The sequence below is a fragment of the Schistocerca americana genome, chromosome 3, assembly GCF_021461395.2.
Source record: "Schistocerca americana isolate TAMUIC-IGC-003095 chromosome 3, iqSchAmer2.1, whole genome shotgun sequence".
NCBI classification, from domain to species: Eukaryota; Metazoa; Arthropoda; class Insecta; order Orthoptera; family Acrididae; genus Schistocerca; species Schistocerca americana.
Genome location: NC_060121.1, coordinates 769,275,927 through 769,290,520, shown reverse-complemented (window position 1 = coordinate 769,290,520; position 14,594 = coordinate 769,275,927). Strand labels below are relative to the sequence as shown.

Here is a 14,594-nt window from a genome sequence, read left to right as displayed (position 1 = left end):
ACAGAGTGTCTGCAAGATGGGTGCCCCAGCAGCTGGCTCCAGAAATGAGAGAACGACGTGTTGATGCTTGTGAAGAACGTCTTCGGCGCTTTGAACGAGAAAGTAATGGCTTCCTTGCAAGAATCGTTACAGGGGACAATACCTGGGTTCACTTTCCCCAACTGGAAACGAAGAGAGCGAGCAAGGAATGGCGCCATTCCCCATCACCAAAACCAAAGAAGTTTCTAACTGAATCATCAGCAGGAAAGGTTATGGTGACTCGCTTTTGGGACGCAAAAGGCGTCAGTTTGGGGGTAATTACATGCCTAGAGGGACCACTGTAACCTGTGCATCATACACAGATCTCCTAAAAAATCATCTGTGGCCTGAAATCATATCAAAGCGACGTGGATTGCTGTCAGCAGGTGTCCTTTTGCAACATGACAATGCAAGGCTCCACACTGCCCGTAGAACAGTTCCAACAATAACATACCTGCATTTTGAGTGTCTACCTCATCCACGGTACTCACTAGACCTTGCCCCAAATGATTTCCATTTGTTTGGACCACTCAGAGACGCACTGGGAGGAAAGAAGTTCCATTCTGATGAAGAGGTACGCCACGCGGTGCATGAGTGGTTGAGTGGACTACCAAAAGAATCTGTTTCTGAGGGAATTCATGCACTTTGTAATCGCTGGAGAACTTGCATTGAGCGTGGGAGAGATTATGTTGAAACGTGATACAGTTTTGTACCACTTCTGCACAATAAATAATATTTAAAAAAATATTTAATGTTTTCATTTGACTCACCCTCGTAAAATCAGGTCTCATCTGCCTAGTTCACGGTTTTACAGTCATCTAGTGTCCAACCAAATGGTCACGAGCCAAAGAGATGCGCTGCAACGATGTAGTGCTGTTAGCAAAGGCACACGCGTCGGTCGTTTGCTGCCTTAGCCTAATAAAGACATATTTCGCCGCACTGCCCTAACGCATACGTTCGTCGTACGTCCCACAACGATTTCTGTGATTATTTCAAGCAGCGTTGCTTATCTGTTAGCACCGACAACTCCACGCAGAAGCAACTGCTCTCGGTCGTAAAGTGAAGCCCGTCGGCCACTGCGTTGCCCGTAGTGAGGACAAATGCCTGAAATTTCGGATTCTCGGCACCGAAGGTATCGCCATATTGAACTCTGTAACGATTTCCGAAATAGAATGCCCCATGCATCTAGCTCCTACTATCATTCAGCTTTCAAAGTCTGTTAATTCCCGTCGTGCGGCCATAATTACGTCGGAAATCTTTTCACACCAATCATCTTAGTACAAATAATAGCTACACCAATGGACTGCCCTTTACCACCTGGTGAACGCGATGCTACAGCCATTTATACACTACTGGCAATTAAAATTTCTGCACCAAGAATAAATGCAGATCATAAACGGGTATTCATTGGACAGATATATTATACTAGAACTGACATGTCATTACATTTTTACGCAATTTGGGTGCATAGACCCTGAGAAATCAGTACCCAGAACAACCACCTCTGGCCGTAATAACAGCCCTGATACTCCTGGGCATTGAGTCAAACAGAGCTTGTATGGCGTGTACAGGTGCAGCTGCTCATGCAGCTTCAACACGATACCACAGTTCATCAAGAGTAGTGTCTGGCGTATTGTGACGAGCCAGTTGCTCGGCCACCATGGACCAGACGTTTTCAATTGGTGAGAGATCTGGAGAATTTACTGGCCAGGGCAGCAGTCGAACATTTTCTTTATTCAGAAAGGCCCGTACAGGACCTGCAACAGGCGGTCTTGCATTATCCTGCTGAAATGTAGGGTTTCGCAGGAATCGAATGAAGGGTAGAGCCACGGGTCGTAACACATCTGAAATGTAACGTACACTGTTCAAAGTGCCGTCAATGCGAACAAGAAGTGACAGAGACGTGTAACCAATGGCGCCCCGTACCATCAGGCTGGGTGATACGCCAGTATGGCGATGACGAATACACGCTGCCAATTTGCGTACACCACGATGTCGTCAAACACGGATGCGACCATCATGATGCTGTAAACAGACCCTGGATTCATCGGAAAAAATGACGTTTTGCCATTTTTGCACGCAGGTTCGTCGTTGAGTACACCATCGGTGGCGCTCCTGTCTGTCATGCAGCGTCAAGGGTAACCGCAGCCATGGTCTCCGAGCTGATAGTCACTGCTTCTGCAAAAGTCGTCGAAATGTTCGTGCAGATGGTTGTTGTATTGCAAACGTCCCCATCTGTTGACTCAGGGATCTAGACGTGGCTGTATGATCCGTTACAGCCATCGGATAAGATGCCTGTCATCTCGACTGCTTGTGATACGAGGTCGTTGGGATCCAGTACGGCCTTCCCTATTACCCTCCTGAACTCACCGATTCCATATTCTGCTAACAGTCATTGGATCTCGACCAACGCGAGCAGCAATGTCACGATACGATAAACCGCAATCGCGATAGGCTACAATCCGACCTTTATCAAAGTCGGAAACGTGATGGTCCGCATTTCTCCTCGTTACACGAGGCATCACAGCAACGTTTCACCAGGCAACGCCGGTCAACTGCTGATTGTGTATGAGAAATCGGTTGGAAACTTTCCTCATGCCAGCACGTTGTAGGTGTCGCCACCGGCGCCAACCTTTTGTGAATGCCTTGGAAACCTAATCACTTGCATATCGCAGCATCTTCTTCCTGTCGATTAAATTTCGCATCTGTAGCACGTCATCTTCGTTGTGTAGTAATTTTAATGGCCATTAGTATATATGTGCATATTGCTATCTCATTTCTTTTGTCGCCTCAGTGTATAGGTATGTGTTTCAGGATGGGTACATACGGAATACCTTATCTGCGATTAAAAATATTCCATCGTTTTAGCTGTAAAACAAAGATCATAATTTTTCGTTCGTACATCTAAAAATTAAGTGCCAAAACGATTTTGTAGTTGTGTAAAAGACAAGGATGCTGGCGCTCGCTGCGTTCCTGAGACACATCGGCGCTATGTGTGGATGATGCAGGCGGTTCGTTCTCAGACGTCTTATGCAGAGACCAAAGCAGCTTATTACTCCGCGCCTACCCCTGAGTGTACGCTACAGTGAGGTGCTACGAAAGAAAAGTATTTGTAAATCATTCGTACAATCGGAGACATCCACAGATATTATGTAATATCTGCGCCCGTCCATAATTAACCTTTTAGCAAGTATCTTCAAACGTCGTTACGACCGTTGTAGTTTGTGGGAGAAAGTTAACGAGAAGCACAAACGATTGTTTCCATGTACACTTGCATTATCACAGTGCCCGCACGAGTATTTCGCAAAACCGATGTATGTCGCAGAAGAAGTTTAACGATACGGGGAACGCTTACATTCGTGGTTTACACGAGCAAGAGTTTCAACCGTCACAGTTTGTCCGGCTAATTGCTGTTCAAGAACGGCCTTTATGGCTCTAGAAATTTAGTTTCGCCAACTTGTACGGGAATGGATAAACGAATGTTTCCACATTAACTTTCATTATGTCTACACACGTGTGTTTATCACCGCCACCACGCGTACGGCTAACAACGACAGTAACATTTTTAAACCAGTGGTTTCGCGCACTGTGCGGAGATGGGAAAGCGAATGTCTCCACGCTCTCTTCCATAACCACGCCGCGCCACCTTGCCCCCTCCGTAACTATCAGTGGGCGCGCACTACATCTATTCGCACGTGTTGGAGGTGAGTAAAGTAAAAGCAGCTTTGTTTAAAAAAAGTAGTTTGTTTTAACATCCATTTTAACAGTAGTGTTATATTGTCAAATGCTTTGGTAACTTTATCACTTACAATCTTCAGAGTATGAGGACTGGTATCCTATGTCTTCTTGTCTTCAAGAGATCGCACTGCTACATACCCATTTGTTCTAATCCTAGCCGTTTTTCCACTTTGTATGATCGAACATCTTCAGTGTCGCTGTAAAGTCCGTGCCGGCCCCGTTGGCAGAGCGGTTCTAGGCGCTTCAGTCTGGAAACGCGCGACTGCTACGGTCGCAGGTTCGAATCTTGCCTCGGGCATGGATGTGTGTGATGTCCTTAAGTTGGTTAGGTTAAAGTACTTCTAAGTTCTAGGGGACTGATGAACTCGGATGTTAAGTCCCATAGTGCTCAGAGCCATTTGAACCACTTGTTAAGTCCGTGTATTGAATACCAGGTTCATCGCATCAGATCCCATAGAAATGATGCACCAACCACAATGTCGTTTATCGTGTTTTCAAGCATGTAACATTGGGAAATAGTTTTTGCGACGCCACAATCGTACTGAATGTTGTGATAACACGTACTTTTTCTCCTAGAGTGATGAACGTGACATCTTTCACCATAAATAAACCATTGTCGTCGTGGAATCCTGCGACAACTGAAATCAATTAACGTATGGAAATACGTATCATAGTGAAATTGTTTGAAATTCCTTTTAAGCATCTCTTTGTACCAACTGAACGGTGTGTTATTTATGACACGGCCATACTAATTAGGTAGGTGTGCCCCCTGGGAAGTTATCCATGGTTATAAACTGACTACGTACGTCAACTAGACCTGATTTAATGATTTCGTTTTGTTTCCGATAGTCGATTACGACAATGGGAGTCGTTTTCTTCAGTTCCCTCGGTGATAAGATACAGCTACCGTCTTTAAGACCTTCATAATTAGTGCTTTGAAATTTCGTCTACAAGTCATATAGTAAGGTGTAAATGTTCTACTCACAATCCTGTTCTAAGCTGCTCGTGGATATAATTATGAGTTAATTCACTAGAATCATTTTTAGAATTTCCATTGCGGCCCGTTTGCAGTGCAATTATTACGAATCACTGCATTCCAAGTTTTACTGCCATTTTAATAGTTCATGTACGTCCTGTGCATGTTGGTAGAAGCAGGTACACAAATAGTTGCACGCTGTAACGCTTAAGGGTCGGATGCAGGAAAAAAATGTAAATTTCGGATGAATCTCTCATTTAGATAAGCAATTTTTGCTATATTACACTCAGTGTGAGTAGTAATAGTTGGTAATATAGCTACCACTTGACACATAAACTTGATCAGAATCTGATGCCCGACATTGTTTCATTGTAAAACACGAAAGTGTCCGATTGATCCTTCCTCTTCTCGTCAGTAGTCTCCTCGGTTATTCATATCTACATATTAAGGTTATTGATACTTGAATGTAACTCAGACCCTTCTGTAAACCGTTTTAAATATGCATTGACATAATTAGTATCGATTTCGCCATAGGAAACATTTACAGACTTGTTACCTGCTAGATTTAATTTACAGTTTGGTGATGTGATATTTGACATTGCTTTATACACCCCGAAGGCTGCCAGTCTAGTAAACCATTTTCCTTTGCCCAAGTCTAATGTTGCCAAATAATTTGCACTTAGAATCGTAGTTCTTCCGTTTAGCATTAGTGTACCGGGTGATCAAAAAGTCAGTATAAATTTGAAAACTGAATAAATCACGGAATAATGTAGATAGAGAGGTACAAATTGACGCACATGCTTGGAATGACATGGGGTTTTATTAGGACCAAAAAAATACAAAAGTCCACAAAATGTCCGACAGATGGTGCTTCATCTGATCAGAATAGCAATAAGTAGCGTAACAAAGTAAGAAAAAGCAAAGATGATGTTCTTTACAGGAAATGCTCAATACGTCCACCATCATTCCTCAACAGTAGCTGTAGTCGAGGAATAATGTTGTGAACAGCTCTGTAAATCATGTCCGGAGTTATGGTGAGGCATTGGCTTCGGATGTTGTCTTTCAGTATCCCTAGAGTTGTCGGTCGATCACGATACACTTGCGACTTAGGTAACCCCAAAGCCAATAATCGCACGGACTGATGTCTGGAGATCTGGGAGGCCAAGCATGACGAAAGTGGCGGCTGAGCACACGATCATCACCAAACGAAACGCGCAAGAGATCTTTCACGCGTCTACCATTTTTTTCGGTTCTAATAAAACCCCATGTCATTCCAAGCATGTGTGTCAATTTTTACCTCTCTATCTACATTATTCCGTGGTTTATAAAGTTTTCAAAATTATACTGACTTTTTGATCACCCGGTATATAAGTTAAACTGAAATGTAGATTTGCAGCAGTTTTGTATTCATATGTACGCATCATAGCAAACAATGCATGACTTCGCACACACACATATATACAGGGTGGTCCATTGATCGTGACCGGGCCAAATATCTCAAGAAAAAAGCGTCAAACGAGAAAACTACAAAGAACGAAACTTGTCTAGCTTGAAGGGGGAAACCAGATGGCGCTATAGTTGGCCCTCCAGATGGCGCTGCCATAGGTCAAACAGATATCAACTGCGTTTTTTAAAATAGGAACCCCCATTTTTATTACATATTCGTGTAGTACGAGAAGATATATGAATGTTTTAGTTGGACCACTTTTTTCGCTTTGTGATAGATGGCGCGGTAATAGTCACAAACATATGGCTCACAATTTTAGACGAACAGTTGGTAACAGGTGGGTTTTTTAAATTAAAATACAGAACGTAGGTACGTTTGAACATTTTTTTTTCTGTTGTTCCAATGTGATACATGTACCTTTGTGCACTTATCATTTCTGAGAACGCATGCTGTTACAGCGTGATCACCTGTAAATAACACATTAACGCAATAAATGCTCAAAATGATGTCCGTCAACCTCAATGCATGTGGCAATACGTGTAACGACATTCCTGTCAACAGCTAGTAGTTCGCCTTCCGTAATGTTCGCACATGCAGTGACAATGCGCTGACGCATGTTGTCAGGCGTTGTCGGTGGATCACGATAGCAAATATCCTTCAACTTTCCCCACAGAAAGAAATCCGGGGACGTCAGATCCGGTGAACGTGCGGGCCATGGTATGTTGCTTCGACGACCAGTCCACCTGTCATGAAATGTGCTATTCAATACCGCTTCAACCGCACGCGAGCTATGTGCCGGACCGCCATCATGTTGGCAGTATATCGGCATTCTGTCATGCAGTGAAACATCTTGTAGTAACATCGGTAGAACATTACGTAGGAAATCAACATACATTGCACCATTTCGATTGCCAGCGATAAAATGGGAGCCAATTATCCTTCCTCCCACAATGCCGCACCATACATTAACCCGCTAAGGTCGCTGATGTTCCACTTGTCGCAGCCATCGTGGATTTTCCGTTGCCCAATAGTGCACATTATGACGGTTTGCGTTACCGCCGTTGGTGAATGACGCTTCGTCGCTAAATAGAACGCGTGCAAAAAATCTGTCATCGTCCCGTAATTTCTCTTGTGCCCAGTGGCAGAACTACACACGGCGTTCAAAGTCGTCACCATGCAATTCCTTGTGCAAAGAAATATGGTACGGCTGCAATCGATGTTGATGTAGCATTCTCAACACCGACGTTTTTGAGATTCCCGATTCTCGCGCAATTTGTCTTCTGCTGATGTGCGGATTAGGCGCAACAGCAGCTAAAACACCTACTTGTGCATCATCATATGTTGCAGGTCGTGGTTGACGTTTCACATGTGACTGAACACTTCCTGTTTCTTTAAATAACGTAACTATCGGGCGAACGGTCCGGACACTTGGATGATGTCGTCCAGGATACCGAGCAGCATACATAGCACACGGCCGTTGGGCATTTTGATCACAATAGCCATACATCAACACGATATCGATCTTTTCCGCAATTGGTAAACAGGCCATTTTAAAACGGGTGAAGTATCACGAAGCAAATACCGTCCTCACTGATGGAATGTTACGCGATACCACGAACTTATACGTTTGTGACTATTACAGTGCCATCTATCACAAAGCGAAAAAAGTGGTCCAACTAAAACATTCATATTTCTTCATGTACTGCACGAATATGTAATAAAAATTGGGGGTTCCTATTTTAAAAAAAAAAGCAGTTGATATCCGTTTGACCTATGGCAGCGCCATCTAGTGGGCCAACCATAGCGCCATCTGGTTTCCCCCTTCAAGCTAGACGAGTTTCGTTCTTTGTAGTTTTTTCGTTTGATGCTTATTTCGTGAGATATTTGGCCTGGTCACAATCAATGGATCACCCATTTTATATATATATATATATATATATATATATATATATATATATATATATATATATATATATATATATGTTACAATTCTGTTAGGGACCAGCAGTCAAGGGAGCCCTGAATAGATAGGATGTGTAGAGGACACCACTGGCAGTCACTTGACGTCGGCTACGAGATTATCTCTGGGAATACCTGTATTCTCGACTGAAAGTAATCGATCGTCACTTTTACGGTACAACATTGACATCCAAATTTTATCTAATTTAACGCCTTCCTGTGTTCTGTTAAAATTATCATGGTGTTTATAAATCTCAATATCCTCTCTGTATATATGCACATGATAATGCAATGTTTTCGATATGACGCTCGTCCCACTGAATTTTATTTCACGAACGTCCATTTGATAAAAATGTTCCACTGCGGACGATTTATCCATATGTCCCAGACGGCAGTTCGTCTTGTGTTCAATCGGGCGGGTGTTAAGACTTTTTTTAACGGTACCAATGTAAACCAATCTATAAATTCAAAGAATTTTATAGACACCCGGCCTATCCAAACGGTATCTTAAATATTCTTCTATCTTCCTGGTGGGTCTGAAGATAGTTTCAAGACTACAATTGCTCAACACTTTTGCAATGCGATCTATAATTTTCTAATGAACGGAAGCAAAACTTTCCCCATGGGCGGCCGTTGTCCTTCGTTGGTCCTGATTGTCTCCCTAGGGCGAAGTGCTCGATATATCTTGCTTGTTGGAATAACCATTCTCCGCTGGTGTCAACTGCAGATGTTCAACCTTGTCTATTAAAGAACCCGGTTCACAAATTTTGTACGCCACGTCTACCAAGGTTTTAACCACGTCTCGTTTTTTGTGGGATGGTGGTTAGAATAGAAAAACCGTGCATACCGACCGTTACCTTCGTAAAGATCCTAACCACCACCAGAGACAAAAGAGAGGTGTGATTGAAAACTTGGTAGACTGGGAGTAGAAAATATGTGAAATAAATTATTTAAAAGGTAAGGCTGGACACCTATGATCGCCAGTCAAGAAGAATGGTTAGTCTAACAAGGAGTTAGATTGTGCATTTTGCCCTAGGGAGAGAATCGGGATCAATGAGGAACAATGGATGGCCAGGAGAAAGATTTCATTCCATTCATTACTAAGATTGCCGATCGCATTGTGAAAGTGTTATGCAAGTATGGTGTGGAAGCTATCTTCAGACCCACCAGAAGGGTAAGACTGGCAAAATATATACATCCTTTGCTACACCGGCTATGTATGAAACTGCGTGCGGCTGTCGATTGGTTTATATTGGTACCATGAAAGGAAGTGTTAAGACCCGTTTGGTTGAACACAAGAAGACGTTGGGAGATACGGATAAATTGGCTGTAACGGATCATGTTTCCCAGAAAGATGTTCATCAAATAAAATTCAGTGAGACGAGTATCATGTTGAAAACAACGCATTATCATGCGCGCATGTATAAACAGGATACTGAGATTTATAAACACCGTAATAATTGTAACAGAAAAGAGGAAGGTATTAAATTAGCTCAAATTTGCAAGTCAACATTGCACTGTAAGAATGACGACCAGTTTCTTTCAGCAGAGAATGTTGGCATTATCAGAGATAATCTCGTAGCTGACGTCATGTGATGGACTCTACACTTTCTACATATTCGGAGCTCCCTCGAGTTCTGGTTGCAGTTCGCCGCTTTGCCGCTGAGGATGTGTCTCGCAGTCCAACATAAAACATTAGGAAAAAGTTTTTATGAATCGACCATGACCTAGAAGTAATTGTTAGGGACGTTTTCAGCCTCGAAACGAGTGAAAGTAATAGGTGTTATTCCGATTTCGCTTCACTTTCGGCGGTGTCAGGGATTTCCTCTGCCTCGTGATGACTGGGTGTTGTGTGATGGCCTTAGGTTGGTTAGGTTTAAGTAGTTCTAAGTTCTAGAGTACTGATGACCATAGAATTTTAGTCCCATAGTGCTCAGAGCCATTTGAACCATTTTGAGCTTCACTTTTGCCACTCAGTGGGTGCCACAGCTTCATTCCATATCTAAATTCATAATTTCAAATTCAGTCGTTTCCCATACAGTATTAGTAAATTCATTGCGGGTAAACACTCCTAGCAGTGATGTGATGTGGGAATTTTTCACACATTTCAGAAGAGCTGTGTTTGTGAGAAGTCTGTCTTTTAGAATAGCTAGGGGACTGTTTTTACTGTCGCATCCCATGCCTGTATGGGTTTAAATGTAGGTCTTTACCTATAGCTACAGATTCCATCAATTCATTATGTAAATTGAAGGAGGTGAGGAAAGAATTAATTAATAATATCAGCTGCATCAGGACGTTACGTGGAATCAGTCCAGTGATCAGTGAAAATGTGTGTTCCACCGAGACATGAACCCAGGATCCCCTGCTTAATAGGCAGTTGCGTTGAACAGCGCGCCACCCGCATACAGCGTGTATCAGAAATGCGTTTACTGTCTCGGCACACTCCCCGGCTGACTAACATTTCCACCTAGCGCCACCCATCAGCAGTCGCTACGCAAGTCCTCCATGCTCGCTAATTTTAGATTCCCACCGGCGGATGAACATAAACGTGCTCCGCACTGGAGGGTGTGGATTCATTGCCCGTTGAGGCGAATCAGTTACGACACAACACGTTCACATAACTGATTGGCCTCGATAGGCAGTGAATCCACAACCTTCAGCGGGAATCTAAAATTGGTGAGCATGGAGGAGATGGAAGAGGGCTGTGGATAACTGGCACTAGGTGGGAATGTGGGTTGTCTGGGAAGCGTCCGATATTGTCCATGCATTCCCGACAACAGTGTCCGGGTGGTGCAATGCTTAATGCAGCTGCCTGGTAAGCGGATGTTCCCATATTCATATCCCAACCCAGCATGCATTTTCACTCATTGCTGCTGATTCCCCACAAGGTCCCAATGCAGCTGATTTATTAGTTCCTTCTCTCTCCTCTTCTTCCTCCCCCCCCCTCCCGTCGCCATTGCCCATCATGAATTTACATGTTACATATCACAGCTGCGGATTCCACTTGGTGTATGTTGATTCCGACATGTCTGAGAGAACAGACCGTGCATGTATATAACTAATTCGCCTCGATGGGAAATAAGTCCACAACATTCAGTGTGGATCCACATTTAAGTTAAACCTTCAGTGGGAACCTAAAATTAGGGAGCATGGAGGATGTGGCGCTACGTGGGAATGTGTGTGCACCCCAAATAATCCATGCATTTGCGATAAGCACTGTGCCAGGATGGCTCAGTTGTTGTTGTGGTTTTCAGTCCAGAGACTGGTTTGATGCAGCTCTCCATGCTAATCTATCTTTCGCAAGCTTCTTCGTCTCCCAGTACCTACTGCAACCTACATCCTTCTGAATCTGTCTACTTTATTCATCTCTTGGTCTCCCTCTACGATTTTTACCCTCCACGCTGTCCTCCAATACTAAATTGGCGATCCCTTGATGCCTCTGAATATGTCCTACAAACCGATCCCTTCTTCTAGGCAACTTGTGCCACAAATTTCTTTTCTCTCCAATTCTATTCAATACCTCCTCATTAGTTAAGTGATCTACCCATCTAATCTTCAGCATTCTTCCGTAGCACCACATTTCGATCGCTTTTATTCTCTTCTTGTCTGAACTATTTATCGTCCACGTTTCACTTCCGTACATAGCTACACTCCATACCAATACTTTCAGAAACGACTTCCTGACACTTAAACCTATACTCGATATTAACAAATTTCTCTTCTTCAGAAACGATTTCCTTTCCATTGCCAGTCTACATTTTATATCCTCTCTACTTCGACCGCCATCAGTTATTTTGCTCCCCAAATAGCAAGACTCGTTTACTACTTTAAGCGTCTCATTTCCTAATCTAATTCCCTCAGCATCACCCGATTTAATTCGACTACATTCCATTATCCTCGTTTTGCTTTTGTTGATGTTCATCTTATATCCACCTTTCAAGGCACTGTCCATTCCGTTCAGCTGCTCTTCCAGGTCCTTTGCTGTCTCTGACAGAATTACAATGTCGTCGGCGAACCTCAAAGTTTTTATTTCTTCTCCATGGATTTTAATTCCTTCTCCGAATTTTCTTTTGTTTCTTTAAGTGCTTGCTTAATATACAGTAGTTAACCCAGCTACCTAGTAATTGGGAGATGCCGGCCGCGTGGCCGAGCGGTTCTAGGCGCGTCAGTCCGGAACCACGGGACTGCTACGTTCGCAGGTTTGAATCCTACCTCGGGTATGGAAGTGTGTGATGTCCTTAGGTTAGTTAGTTTTAAGTAGTTCTAAGTTCTAGGGGACTGATGATCTCAGATGTTAAGTCCTATAGTGCTCAGAGCCATTTGAACCATTTTAAGTAGTATATCCAAGTTTCGAGACCGAGTGTGGCACATATTTTCACTCATCGCCGCTGATTCTTATTGAAGCTGATTAGTTCCTCCCCTTTTCTTCCCTTTCTCCCTCCCTTCAATTTACATAACATGTATCAAAGCTGCATATTCCGCATGGTGTCTGTTCTATTGGATATGTATAAAAGAACAGATACCACACGTTCATATATTTGGTTCACCTCGATAGGGCGATGAATCTAGAATGTTCACTGTGGATGCACATTTGAGTTCGACCTCCAGTTCTATCGCTTGAGCCTTGTCCCGCAGTTATGCAGGGTCAGACATCATTTGGCATGTTAATGTTTATGTGGTGGCCGGATGCCTTTCCTGCCGCCACCCCGTACCCCCCAGTACGGAATTAGTGTACCCCAACTGTCTGTGTCGAGTGTAATCCATGGGATAGTGCGAAATTGTTCAGAAGTCTGCGAGCCGTGTAACTGAGGCGGAACATGGGGACCAGCCCGGTATTCGCCCAGCGGGATGTGGAAAACCGCCTAAAAACCGCATCTAGGCTGGCCAGCACTCTGGCCCTCGTCGTTAATACGCCGGGCGGATTCGATCTGGGGCTGGCGTGCCTATCCGAGTCCAGGAAGCAGCGAGTTAGCGCTCTCGTCTACCCTGGCGGGTTGAGTTCGACCTCCAGTGAGAATCTAATTTTAGTAAGCATGGAGGACATGGGTAGGGACTATGGATAGTAGGTGGAATGTGAGTTAGCTGGGGAGCGCGCTGAGATAGTCTGCGCATTTGCGATAAACTCTGTGTCCAGGTGGCACATTGGTTAACGCAACTGCCCAGTAAGCAGGAAATGCAGGTTCAGGTCCCGGTCTGGCACACATTTCCACTCGTCACTGCTAATTCTGCATGAAGTCGTAATGCAGCTGACATCATTATTTCCTTCCCTTTCCTTTCTTCCACACCCCATTCAATGAACGTAATACGTATAAAAGCTGGGAATAACCCATGGTATCTGTTCTTTCAGACATCTCTAAAAGAAAAGACAACATGCATTCGTTTAGTCCATCGATTTATTATGTCTTTTGGCTCCCTAAAACTAAGCTTGTGGATTTTTCACATTTATTAGTGTTTGACTTATTGCATTAGCTCCTCCTCCTAAAAACGTTATCGTCGGCAGATCAACTAAATGATCAGAAATGGAAGAAATTCACCTGAAATGTTAGGTAGGGGTATAACACGTCTCATTTTGATTTGCCTTTTTCCTCGTTTCTGCGTTACGAGCCTTTTCAGCTGCTGATGAAGATGATCGAATGCATTTTGCTACATCACTTTTGAAGTTTGCAGGACAGCGAGAGGCATTCATAGCTCGTCAGCAACATATCCATGCACTCAGTTTCGTTTTTGCACAAATTATTTTACCGATGCTAAAGCTGCAATATATTGTCCTAAATCAACGGACTTTTTTGAACGGATCTCCTTAGCCCCATCACGTCAAATAGGATCTTCTGCATGACATTCTGTAACAACTTTGGTTGCACTGTATGACGTATCATGCACTTCACAAGCTTCTTGGAAATCATTAACGCTTTGCTTAATCTTTCTACAGATTTGTTCCAGATCCACCGTAATTGTATGTTAGTATACGTAGTTCAACAGAAGTGTGTCGAGAAAATTGCCAGTCCCTTGTATGAAGCTTCTCCTAGCGTTCAAGTAAGGAACTGTGCGGCTTGGTCGGCCGGAGTGGCCGTGCGGTTCTGGGCGCTACAGTCTGGAGCCGAGCGACCGCTACGGTCGCAGGTTCGAATCCTGCCTCGGTCATGGATGTGTGTGATGTCCTTAGGTTAGTTAGGTTTAATTAGTTCTAAGTTCTAGGCGACTGATGACCTCAGAAGTTAAGTCGCATAGTGCTCAGAGCAATTTGAATTTGAATTTGTGCGGCTGGGTGGTTTAACTTTGTTATTTAGCAAGTCTTAAGTATTATTCTAGCTATCTCGTAATGACGAAAATCCGTGCCATCACACAAGTAATCTATTTTCTACATGCCTAATCATACATTCCACGAAAAACATGTCTGGCTCACTTGTTTTCTTTTTTCCTTTGTGTATGAATATCTTGCTACTTTAAGAATAGATA

At 43.4% G+C, this 14,594-nt stretch overlaps 1 protein-coding gene across 1 annotated transcript in view; it reads left to right on the top strand.

Annotated features, from left to right (window-relative positions):
- The first annotated feature begins 3,607 nt into the window (after positions 1-3,607).
- Positions 3,608-14,594, top strand: part of LOC124607046 — a 69,541-nt gene continuing 58,554 nt past the window's right edge. Inside the window, exon 1 of the mRNA XM_047139222.1 lies at positions 3,608-3,722. The gene's annotated coding sequence lies outside the window, so the exon portion shown is untranslated. The remainder of the gene's footprint in view (positions 3,723-14,594) is intronic.